We start from the raw sequence: 12,573 nt of genomic DNA, 5'->3' as shown, positions 1-12,573 counted from the left end.
CACACAGACGTAGCCTTCTTTTGGAGGAAGGGTTTAAAATTCCCTCCTTTGGAAGTATTCAAAGTGTCAAATCTGACCCCCCTAAAAAATCATATTAATTTTATCTTTTTAATAGTAAAGCAAGGAACAAACCAAAATAACACCTCATAGAAGCATGTTTCCTTCTTCTGATGTCCGCCTTATAAAATAAATTACTGACTGACATCCAGAATGATCTTTTTAAAATAGAAGTCAGGAGGGATGACTGGGCAGAGCACAGAGCACCGTTTGGACGGGAAAATGGCTCTGGGTGACAGTAGAGTGATGAATACGCAGCATGATACCTTCATCTAAACCCACGAGGGGAGACACTGAGGGGGAGCCATCACGCAGACTCTGGACTCGGCGCGGTAATGATGTACCAGTGCCTGCCCGTCAGTTGTAACAAGTGTCCCGCTCTGGTGGGGACGTGGACAGTGAAGAATGGGGAATCTCTTCACCTGCCCCCCTCAATTTGTCTGCGAACCTAAAACTGCTCTAAAAATAGGCTATGAAATCGATGTGTGTATGGATATAGTTAAGAATATATATTTACGTATATTTACTAAGTGTATAATTTAGTAAATAAGTATACATATATTTACTCAGCCCACTCCCTTGTTTATCAGACTTCCATTATCTGTCAAGGAAAGTCTTGAGTCGTCTGTGTCATCTGGCCATCCGCTAATCGGAACTCATCTTCACAGCTCTTATCTATCCGCAGACACATATGCAGGCTTCTTGGCATCTGAAGCTCAAAGAACTATTTGTAGTAAGAATATAAAATAACACAACCTGAATCTAGGTGCGATGTTTTAAAAGGTGCCTTGCGAAGATTCATCCGTGTGATAGTAAATCCAGCACTGCTCAGTAACCCGCCACCAAACTCACACTCCTCTTGCTCATGGAAGAGGCCAGACCCATTCTCAACTCAGAGTGCTTCTGCCGGCTCAAAGCAAGATCCTTCTCATCATCGCATTCACAGAAATCATGCATAGCCTATACTTTTTAAAAAGAGCATGTCATGACAGTGTTCCATTCCAGATATCTGAGAACCCGTCCAGGCTAACACTAGTAAACACGATGAGATTGGTCATAATGATAAAGTCAAAGCAATAAGATTCTCTTGCTGCTGCACAGAAATAGACCTCTGAAAAAAAAGTTAACATTCAACAAAATTCCTCAGTTAAGTCAGAAGAGCTTACTATTTTCTTAATCGGAGAGATGACATGGGGCAAATTACACCCTCATGCCAGACAGTGAGACGTGGTCATCTTTCTAAGCATGATAGAAATAAAGAGAAGTATTCTGTTATCACCAAAATGTTTACACAATCCCCTGAAAAGGGCTAGTAACTAAAAAACCTTTTCAAAGAGTTTGACAAGGAATTAGGGGAAAAAAAAAAAACCCTCAAGAATTCATTTATGAAAGGTGCTTGTATGAAAACGTTTCTATCCCCAAATGACAGTCAAAAAATAGCATGTATGAAATATTGTATTCACAGTAGCAAACAAAATAATTATACTCTCAGGAGTAAACTCAGCAAGTGTTATGAATGAAGAACATAAAGAAAGCCAAAAAGCTAAAGAAAATTGTAGTGCCTCAGAAACAAGGCATAAACTATCACTGAGATGCCTCAGTATTGTAGAAATGTTGGTTTCCCTAAATTAATTTATAAAAATTCAAAGAACCCCAGCCAATTTCCTTTTATTGACTTTTAAAATTCATCTAGAGTGGAAGAATAGCCAGAAACACCCTGAGAATGGAAATGATGGGGCATTGAAACATATAGGACCATAAAATTGAAGCAATAATAAGCATATGCTAGAATAGATCACACAAACAAGAATAGAGTAACAGATAAATAGAAGGTCATAAAGCTAGTACTCCAAATCTGTCACGAAAAGATGGATTATTCTCATGAAAATTGGTTTCCTATCTCAGTCCACCCAACAAAGCAAATTATAGATTTTTTAAAATTACATGCAACAAAACTGCAACAGTACCAAAAGAAATTATGGTAATGTTCTGCTGAGGAAGGCATTTCTAGGCATGGCAATTAGAAATGAAAGTGAGAAGAAAAACCTGGATATTTTATTTATTCTGTATGCAAAATAAAGGATGTAAAAATCAAATCGGACAATTACAATTGGAAACAAATGGTCCTATGTCAAAAAACAAAAAGTTGTTATCTCTTATTTACCACTTCACAGTCAGCCAAACAAAAATGACTCCTTCACAGTCAGCAAAACAAAAATGAGCAAATTTGTGAACAGGCAATTTCCAGAAAAAGAGAAGGAAATTAACTAATAAACGTTTTTAAAAAACAAACTCACTACTCTCCCTCCTGCCAGAAAATAATTTTGCAAGATTTTACTTTTCTCCTATTATTTGGCAAAAAATCAACAAAGTAGTAGTAACATGATTTTCCTTAAAAAAAAAAAAAACCTGGGGAAAATGGAAAACTTTATACAATCTTGGGTTAAGTTTATGAATATAGTCAAATTTCTGTCATATATATATATATATATATACACACACACATATACACACAGTATATGTAAAGCGTATATAGTTTTTGATAGTGTGATTTGTTTCAAATGAGCTAGTTTTTTTTCTGATATCATTACTATGAGCTGATTGTGTATTTCTTTTTTTTTAAATTTTATTTCTTATAAACATATAATATATTTTTATCCCCAGGGGTACAGGTCTGTGAATCGCCAGGTTTACACACTTCACAGCACTCACCATAGGACATACCCTCCCCAATGTCCATAATCACACCACCCCTCCAAACCCCCCTCCCCCCATCAACCCTCAGTTTGTTTTGTGAGATTAAGAGTCACTTATGGTTTGTCTCCCTCCCAATCCCATCTTGTTTCATTCATTCTTCTCCTACCCCCTTAACCCCCATGTTGCATCTCCTCTCCCTCATATCAGGGAGATCATATGATAGTTGTCTTTCTCCGATTGACTTATTTCGCTAAGCATGATACCCTCTAGTTCCATCCACGTCGTCGCAAATGGCAAGATTTCATTTCTTTTGATGGCTGCATAGTATTCCATTGTGTATATATACCACATCTTCTTTATCCATTCGTCTGTTGATGGACATCTAGGTTCTTTCCATAGTTTGGCTATTGTAGACATTGCTGCTATCCCATTTACAATTGCACCCAAAACTATAAGATACCTAGGAATAAACCTAACCAAAGAGACTAAGAATCTATACGCAGAAAACTATAAAGTACTCATGAAAGAAATTGAGGAAGACACAAAGAAATGGAAAAATGTTCCATGCTCCTGGATTGGAAGAATAAATATTGTGAAAATGTCTATGCTACCTAAAGCAATCTACACATTTAATGCAATTCCTATCAAAGTACCATCCATTTTTTTCAAAGAAATGGAACAAATAATCCTCAAATTTATATGGAACCAGAAAAGACCTCGAATAGCCAAAGCAATATTGAAAAAGAAAGCCAAAGTTGGTGGCATCACAATTCCGGACTTCAAGCTCTATTACAAAGCTGTCATCATCAAGACAGCATGGTACTGGCACAAAAACAGACACATAGATCAATGGAACAGAATAGAGAGCCCAGAAATAGACCCTCAACTGTATGGTCAACTCATCTTCGACAAAGCAGGAAAGAATGTCCAATGGAAAAAAGACACCCTCAAATGAGCTAGTTTTAAAAATATTTGCAAAAATGCCCAAACATACAGCTATCTAGAAGGTAAGGATAGGTAAAATATGTAAGACACACAAATCCAGCTGTTTATTTTTATACAGCAAAAAAGCAAAGCCGTAATTGTTCACAATAGAGTATTATTCAATAACTTATTTTATATTCATCCAATAGAACAGTGCCCCGAACTTTGAGGTGATGCCATGAAAATGAACGATGCTATGGAAAGATATGAATAGTGTATCTTTAGGAGAATGTATAATGAGATTCAGTGTCGCAGATCGAGGTTGACGACATATTCTGTGTCTGTATCTAGGAGGAAGAATTATGGGGGAATATGAGTGCATAATTAGAATTTTTAAAAACTTGTCTTTACATATATGTGTATTACTTTGAGGACAAGAAAACGAAGTAATAATAGGCATGGTTCAAGTGAAAGTATCTGAATAAGAAAATCATCTATTCTGTAGTCATTGGGGAGGCAAGGTTTGTGTGAGCAAAATAAGCAATGAACACTTAGAAAAGAATTTTTAAGTTGAGTCCAGAAGAGTAAAAAACACATGCTCTTTATTTTTTCCTATTTTATTGTATCTCTTTTTAGTGTTCTAAAAGTCATTGTTTATGCACCACACCCAGTGCTCCACACAATACGAGCCCTCCTGCCCGCCATAATACCCACCACCAGGCTCACCCAACCCCCCACCTCCTCCCCTCCAAAACCCTCAGTTTGTTTCTCAGAGTCCACAGTCTCTGAAAAACACATGCTCTTTAGTTGAAATATAAGAGATGTCTACCTCATGGTGAGGAAAGCAGCCTCCATTTACTAACATCTTGCAGTTGTGTTTCTCCCAATACGTTCGGATCACTGTGCTGGAGAATAAAATATAGTATCCCCTGAAAACCAGTCCTCTTTTCTGGTCCAGAAGAGGAAGGATTCACACCCTCTGCCTTCATAAATTGTCTTACGGGATAAGGAGGTTGACATGTGTTTTCCCCAAATACATGCTATTTTGTATTAATATTCTTGCCATAAAAACATGACCACAGAAGGATGCCTGGCCGGCTTAGTGTGTGGGGCATGTGACTCTTGAACTTGGGGTTGTGAGTTTGAGCCCCATGTTGGGTGTGTGTTTGTGTGTGTTTGTGTGTGTGTGTGTGTGTGTGTGTGTATGTATATAACATGGTCTGGGGGAAGTCTTCAAGAATTGGTCATAATCTTTCTATCATGTTGAAAAACACGTCTTCCAATTTGGCTTCTGACTTAAGGTTGGACTATGGTAAGACTGAGTACGGTCTTCCTGGGACCAGGAGAAGGTTGACTTTGAGAAGGGTCCCAATTTGGAAAAAAATAAAGCAGATCTTTCCAAGAGCTGAGGTGTGGATAGCAGGGACAGATGAGTGAGTACATGGTTCATTTGGTACCTAAGTTTTCCGAGTACAGACTGTTCAGTTTTTTCTGGATTCCCATGAAATTTCTTAATACCACCTTCCCCCTTTTGTGAGCTAGACTGATGGAGTGTCCATTCCTCTCAATCAAGAATTCTCACTGTCCATTTTCACACGTTTGCAGCAAGGCAGAAATAGCTCCTTTCTAGGTCAGACGGAAAACGGCATCACATCGGCAAATGAATTGACCTGGGTAACAGGAATCAAATGATACACTTGGCCCTGGTCATTTCTATCACAGCAAGTGTTCCACGTACCCCGAAGAAGAAGCAAATCCTTACACACAAGTTACACTACTTTTGACAATGGCTGACACACCGTAGCACAAGGAGGTAGGCTTTGTGATTTGCAGTGGTGGAGACCATGTTTCAAGGAATGACTGATTCCACTCGAATGTGTTTATTCAGGGAAATTCTGTAGTATGTGGAGAACAAGCCAGATGATTCAAAGTCAGTGCCCATAACTGCAGAGTGAGTTGTTTCATCATTTCCCTGCATGCTGGTGGCTGTAGCAAAGCCTGGAGCTCATGTGGTACATGACGTCACAGCTCTGAACTTGTTTGCTTGGAGTTTCCTGTTGTTCCGTTTAAATAAATTGGAAAAATGGAAAGGCTTTCAGATTTTTTTCTCCATTTAACTCCATTCAATTTGGATCAATCAGACCAGACATGTTGGATGCCCTTGTAAATCTCAGACCTGTCTGATGGTCCCCGTGCCTCTCTGCTGTGTTCAGATAGATGTCTGGGAGCATGAACCAAACGCTGTGCAGGGAAAATAACGGGCAGAGTTACAAGCTGTGGTTTTTGTAATCACAGCAGAAATATATTTTCTGTCTTTTCCATGAAAAATACATTGCAAGTTGCCCCCTTAAAGCCAATAAAACTAAGGGAGGGACTGCAGTTTCTGGTGACATTAGAGAAATGCCTTGACAAAGAGTTCTTGATTGTTGGTTGATTACAAGAGGCTGGCGGCCAGTTTGAGGTGCCGTGCGGGTCCCGGAGTGCGAGAGCATTTGCAAACTCCGTCATGCCCAGGTTAGGTGTTACTGATGAAAGCCTGTGTTTGAGACTCAAATATTAATTTCAGTGCTTACATATCTTTTCATATCTTACATATATTTTCTTTTAAGATGTATTTATTTTAGAGAAAGAGAGCGTGCATGTGAACACCAGTTGAGGGAGGGGCAGAGGAAGAGGGAACGGGAGAGAACTCAAGCAGACTCTTGGCACCAGAGGCTACTGTGGGGCTCGATCTCACAATCCATGAGATCGTGACCTGACTCGAAGTCAAGAGTCAGACACTCCACTGACTGCACCCCCCAGACGCCCCAACCCCAGATTTATTTTCAAAAATGTATCCTCCACTGTACCTATTTTTCTTAAATACGAGCAATATTGGTTTAGAAAGTGGGAAAAGGTGACTTACTAGTAGTTTTCTCTTTCTAGAAATAGTTTGGCTACTTCTTTTTCATTAGTTAATAAATTGGTGTTACTGAATTTGGTTAGCATTATGAATTGATTATCTGTTGGCCACACAAGACAGTAGGAAAAGCTAACTTGTCACTAAAAGTATGTCTCTGTCTGAGACTTTGCAAACAATATTTTGATAAGTGTCTTTGGGATTTTCTCTGATCATTCTATAAATTAAAATTACCATACATTGGGTAGATTTTAAGTATATAGAAATTCATCCTTTCCCCTTCTCTTGTGATAACATGACCATAAGGGATATGCAAGGGAGATGGTAATTACGAGTATCAAATTTGGAATTTCATTCTGTCACATACTTTTCTTTTTTTTTTTTTTAAAGATTTTATTTATTTATTTGACAGACAGAGATCACAAGTAGGCAGAGAGGCAGACAGAGAGAAGAAGGGAAGCAGGCTCCCCGCATAGCAGAGAGTCCAATGCGGGGCTCGATCCCAGGACCCTGAGATCATGACCTGAGCTGAAGGCAGAGGCTTTAACCCACTGAGCCACCCAGGCGCCCCAAGTCACATACTTTTCTATAGAGGATTTTATACATCTGTAGGAAAAAGGTAAACCCTCTAGGAAAGGAAAGGAGGGATACAAGAGACAATTTTCAAAATTACAAATTGCATATGGCATAGTTACTGAAGGGGAACCTGGTTGGCTCAGTCAGGGGACTGTGTGACTCGTGACCTCGAGGTTGTGGGTTGAAGCCTCACACTGAGTATAGAGACTATGTAAAAATAAAGTATTTATTAAAGAATACTTATTGAAGATATGGTTAAACAACAACAAAATGAGTAGAATTAAAAATACATTAACATAGGGTCCTGGTGGCTCATTCGGTAAGTGTCTGCCTTCGGCTCAGGTCACGATCCTGGGGCCCTGGGATCGAGTCCCACGTCGGGCTCCCTGCTCAGCCGGGAGTCTGCTTCTCTCTCTGCCATTCCCACTCCTCGAGAGTGCGTGTCCTCTCTCTTTCAAATAAATAAAATATTTCTAAAATTGCGTTAACACAGGAGACACCATATAATCCAGCTTGAAGAAAATCAGCATACACAGGTACTGGACAATACTGGAAATGGTGGGGACACGGGCATCTTATGCACCATTCGTGGGAGTGCAAAGTGACGTGGCATTCACGGAGGGCACGTCCGGACAGTATTCATTGTCAATGCGCATCCCTGGGACGGAGTGACTCCGTGGCTGCTTCCCAGAAATCTTAACCACAATCACACAAGGCAAACATACAGAAATTCTTTTAACACTGTTTTGTAAAAGTATAATAATAATCAACTTCATGAAATGGTGACACGGCAGCTCTGGGTAAAGAAATCTATGTCCACATGAAGAGCTACTGAGAACGGGCAGCTCGGTGATATGGCGTCCTTGCTCAGAGAAAGTGGTTTAATACCAAGTAGCAGAGAAAACACGTCCGTCAATGCCAGCACGGATTTCAGTCTGTGGATAAACATGCCCCACATTACGTGTGCCAGGCTCTGCACAGTTTATTGTAGGGCACACAGATGAGTGGGGGTGACAGGGTACAAAGGCCAATTGGGAGCGACGCTCTGTAGTTCTGAGTAATTGAACGTACGAATTCCTAAGAAAATACAAGCCATATGGCATCCTCTGTGTTTCTGTGAAGAACACGAAACTACAAACCTCCCGCGTGCCTTCTCTGCCCTGTAAAATTGTGGAAAAGAGATAGCAATGTCACCGTGTCCTTGGGAAACCCAAACAACATAACGTGATAGTAACGTTCAGGTTTCAAGCTAGAACACAAATGTCATGCTGTCCGATTGTCAGTCCTAGTCTTCATTAGTATTCACGTGCCGTAACTGAACCAAGTCCCATTTAACTCCATAAAACGTGAGACCAGTGACTCTCAAAATATTCTGAAGAAACGTGATTTTGAAAGCCGGAACCAAAGTACTCGCAACTGTGCCTTAAAGTAGATTGAGCCTAGGCAGGGGTCAGTCCTCAGTGACACAGAGTTTCCCTGTGTTTCCTCCCCTTCCTTTGGGGCAGTAAAGAGGAGACCCCCCCGTTTCCCGTCTCTTGTCTGATACTCGGGCTTTACGCCGCCCTCGTCCGACACCAGCCATAGGGATGGATTACAGGCTGAGACTCAGTCCCCCTGCAGTAGCAGCGCACTCAGCGACGTGGCTCCATCACCAACACAGAAGGGAGGAATGGACAAAGCTTGCTTGAATTCACCCCGCAGTGCAACCACACCCTTCCAAGTTCAAGGACTGATCCGTCTGTCCGCTGGGTGAAATGAACGGACTCCAACTGGCTTAGGGTTGGTTTCCAAGCAACTGGAGAAAACCTTGTTAGATGGTTTCTCCCTTCATCTTCTAGGTGGCTTCTGGGTTGTCACGCTGGCCTGTGGAGCACGACTCATTGATCTCCTTTAAAAGTGAGTGAGAGAAACAAATGGAGTAGAAAGCTAGAGGTCGGCCTGGACCCCCGTGTGTGTTATGAATGAGGGCTGAGGGCCAATGTCACAACAAACTCCTGGCCACACAAAAAGTCTAAAGCAGTGTTGGAAAGGCAGACGTGGTTTGATATAGAGCCTGTTTCTACATGAAATGAATTTAATGGTGCTACATGATAAAATTAATGCATATTACTTATAAGCAATTTTGAAAAGCTGGTCAGCTAGCTGTTGATGGTTACCGTAAACGGCCTTCCACATCTACTAATTGTACTGCTGCGTATTTGTTCTGTATTGATCAAAACCCTTCTTTGTGTTCTCAGTTTCTGTTACCGTGTCCAGGACAAACATTTTAATAATTGCATAATAGACTGTCTTAGGTTTTTACTTACGCACTTTTCTGCTGCTAGGGATTTTTCTCCTTTGGCTAATATTTACTATTTTGACTAAGACCCTCACAGATTTTTTGGATGTTTGTTGATATGTGTTCATTTTGACATGATGATAGCTTTTTATGTTTCATATCCTTTGAATACATTTCCAAATGTGGAATTGCCGTACGAGGAGGGTCCCCATCCGTGAAGACTAGACACCTATCGCTGAGAGCTTGCCAAGTTTCCATTAAGATCCACCGGACACACTCAGACAGTGGACAGCCTGAATTTCACAAAAGTTTTGTGACTTGAACAAACTAAATGTCTTGTGTTCATCTTCCTTCCTCCTTCCCTCCCCACCTCTCTGCCTCCCTCTCTCTCTCCTCCCTCCCTTCCTTCCTTTTCTTCCTCTTTCAGTAGTGAGACTGTTTCCCAAAACATTTTAAAACCCACTCTCTTGAGATGTGATTGATAGAGAAAGTGGTACAGGTTTCATGTGTGCACGTCAGTGAGTTTGGGAGTAAGCAAACATCTGTGGAACATCACCACTATCAAGGACATAAGTGTGTCCATCACCTCCCAAAGTGTCCTCCCACATTCTTTACCATTGTCGTCATCATTACGTTTCTTTGGTATGGTATGAATTCTTCAGATCTATGCTTTGAGCAGATTCTGTTTTAGTGTTTGGAGCTCACCTAGACTTGCAGAGTCCTACAAGTTTAGAATAGGAAGGCACCAGATTCTGTTGCTCCAGTCCCTTATTTTATTTTATTTTTTAAATTTGAATTCAGTTAGCCAGTTTATAGTACTTTAGTGTCAGATGTAGTGTTCAATAATTTATCAGTTGCATATAATACCGAGTGCTCATCACATCATGTGTCCTCCTTAAAGGCCATCACCCACTTACACCATTCACCCACCCATCAGCACTCCAGCAAGATATATGAAAAACTTATACAACTCAACATCCAAAAAACAAATAATCTAATTAAAAATCGGCAGAAGACCTGAAATGGGAATAGACATTTTGTAAAGAAGACACATGAAAAGCATGAAAAGATGCTTGATATCACTCATCATCAGAGAAATGCCAATCAAAACTACAATGAGAAATTACCTCCCACCTGTCAGAAACGCTAAAATCGGTAACACAAGAAACAATAGGCGTTGGCAAGGATGTGGAGAGAGAGGAACCCTTGAGCACTGTTGGTGGGAATGTGAGCTGGTGCAGCCACTCTGGAGAACAGTATGGACGTTCCTCAAAAAAATAAAAATAGAACTATGACAGGATCCTGTAATTCCACTACTGGGTATTTTACCCAAAAATATGAAACCAGTAATTTGAAAAGCTCTATGGACCCCTGTGTTTATTGTAGCAGTATTTATGAAAGCCAAGATATGGAAGCAGCCCAAGAGTCTATCAGTAGTGGAATGGATAAAAAAAGAATGTAGAATACATCTACAATGGAATATTACTCAGCCATAAAAAAGAACAAAGTCTTGACACATCTGATGGCATGGATAGATCCAGAGGATGTAATGCTAAGTGAAATAAGTCAGAGAATGACAAACATCATGACTTCACTCGTGTGCAACTTAAGAAACAAAACAAACCAACAAAGGAAAAAAAAAAAGAGATCAAGAAAGAAACAGGCTCTTAGCTACAGAGAAGAAACTGGTGGTTGCCACTGGAGAGTTGGTGGGGGATGAGGAAACAGGTGATGGGATGAGGAGGACATTGTCAGGATGAGCACTGAGTAAAACGTGGATTGTTGGATCACTGTATTGTACACCCGAGATTAATGTAACACTGTATACGTTAACTCTACTGCAATTAAAAACATACCTATATTTAAAAGCCTCTTCTAGGGGCACCTGGGTGGCTCAGTGGATTAAGGCCTCTGCCTTCAGCTCAGGTCATGATCCTGGGGTCCTGGGATCAAGCCCTACATCGGGCTGTATGCTCAGTGGTGAGCCTGCTTCCCTTCCTCTCTCTCTCTCTGCCTGCCTCTCTGCCTACTTGTGATCTCTCTGTCAAATGAATTTAAAAAAAAGTCTCTTCTAAACTAGATTGCACAACTATGTAATATACAATATGCCTTTCAGAATCGCCCTATATTCATGAGTAGCCCTATAGTTAACACTGATTGATGAAATCTTGGCCATATTGTTACTAATATCTTTTCACTTATTAATAATAGTTTTTAAGAACCTTATTAGGTCATTCCATTTTTTGTAAGCAAATTTTACATAGATTATCATTTACGAAATGATAGTATTAAAATAATGTCAGTTTTTTTTTAAAAAAGTGTTGATTTGGGGGACCATAGAAATGTCTTGGAATATCAAAGAAATCAGGGCAGGTTTGTAGCAAAATCTGGACTTGACCCATTTGTGATTATCATTCACTATGCCTCATTCATTAGGCTTGTTGCCCACAATTACATAATTTTTTGATTTGACTGAGCCGCATCTTTGACATGGTGGAGTTGAGCCACAAATGGTTAGTTTACTTAGAATATTTGATATCTCCAGCAGATTCAATCCTTCTTTAAGCAGAAAACCAGTGATAGGGCAGTAAAACGTGAGCAGGAGGCATTAATGAAAGAAGAGAAAGACAAAAAGGCAATGAAACACAGGGAGAGCTGTGTTTCGGGACATTACCAAAGGCTTGAGTCTCACCCTTGGAGTAAAAAGAATCATAGAAATGGTTGCCAAATGTTCAGTATAGAGAACAGAGGAACTCCACCAGCTAATGTGCCCACACTGGAACGTAAATACCTGGGTTTATCAATGAATGGTGCGAGGGCTGGTGTGCTCTTGAACCACACCTACACAGCGGAATATCATCATCTTGGTGTTTTCAACTGCAACCACAATCCCCTTTTGTTAGCGCAACACAAAACCAATGATCTGTTCAGGATATAGCTAAGACATCCTTCTCCAAACGGGACATATATAACGGATGAAAACTGAGTTGGGTAGCCATTATATATGGCTGTCGTGAAACCGTTTCCATTGAGTCTGTCAGCACGCCAGTGATCTCGTAAGAGGCACGTCATCTTCTGTGACCAGATGCTTTGGTTTCCTAATTTCCGAAATGAGCGCATTGCATCAGCAGAAGATTTCAAT

The sequence above is a fragment of the Lutra lutra genome, chromosome X (assembly GCF_902655055.1).
Source record: "Lutra lutra chromosome X, mLutLut1.2, whole genome shotgun sequence".
In the NCBI taxonomy this organism is placed as follows: domain Eukaryota; kingdom Metazoa; phylum Chordata; class Mammalia; order Carnivora; family Mustelidae; genus Lutra; species Lutra lutra.
Note: the sequence above shows the minus strand (reverse complement) of the source record.